Here is a 620-nt window from a genome sequence, read left to right on the forward strand (position 1 = left end):
TATACTTGCTGCTAGGTTTCCTTCACTACTACTTCTAATTATGATCCGGTACAAAAGTGATATTTTGATCCATCTAATTTCTAAAGGAGTTTCTCCAGCCTCTACTAAAATAGCATTAATGGGGGTAGTCTTAGTTGCTCCAGAAGCTATTCTTAATAACCTATATTGTAATTTATCTGCTATTTGTGATGTCGATATTGCTGCTGTTCCATATACCATACATCCATAATCTATTGCTGATTTCATAAGTGTCCTGTAAAAATTCAGTAGTGACTGCTTATCAGCCTCCCAGTCATTCCCAGCCATGGCTTTCATGACGCATATTGCTTTCTTGCATTTTGTTTCTAACTGCTTAATATGCATTTTCCATGTATATGAACTATCTAGCCATACTCTTAAATATCTGAATTCTACAACTCACTTTATAGGCAGATCATAGAATTGTATTTCTCCTATTTCAATATTTCTTTTATTACTGAACATCACATAACAGGAATTACTTACTGACAATTTGAATCCCAAATCATATGACCATTTTTCCATTTATCAACTGCTTTTTTTTTTATATTTCCTGTTACATCAAGACATTCCTTCCCGTCATCCATATGGCTCCATCATCT

Source organism: Cyprinodon variegatus, unplaced genomic scaffold (assembly GCF_000732505.1).
Source record: "Cyprinodon variegatus isolate N-32 unplaced genomic scaffold, C_variegatus-1.0 Scaffold667, whole genome shotgun sequence".
In the NCBI taxonomy this organism is placed as follows: Eukaryota; Metazoa; Chordata; class Actinopteri; order Cyprinodontiformes; family Cyprinodontidae; genus Cyprinodon; species Cyprinodon variegatus.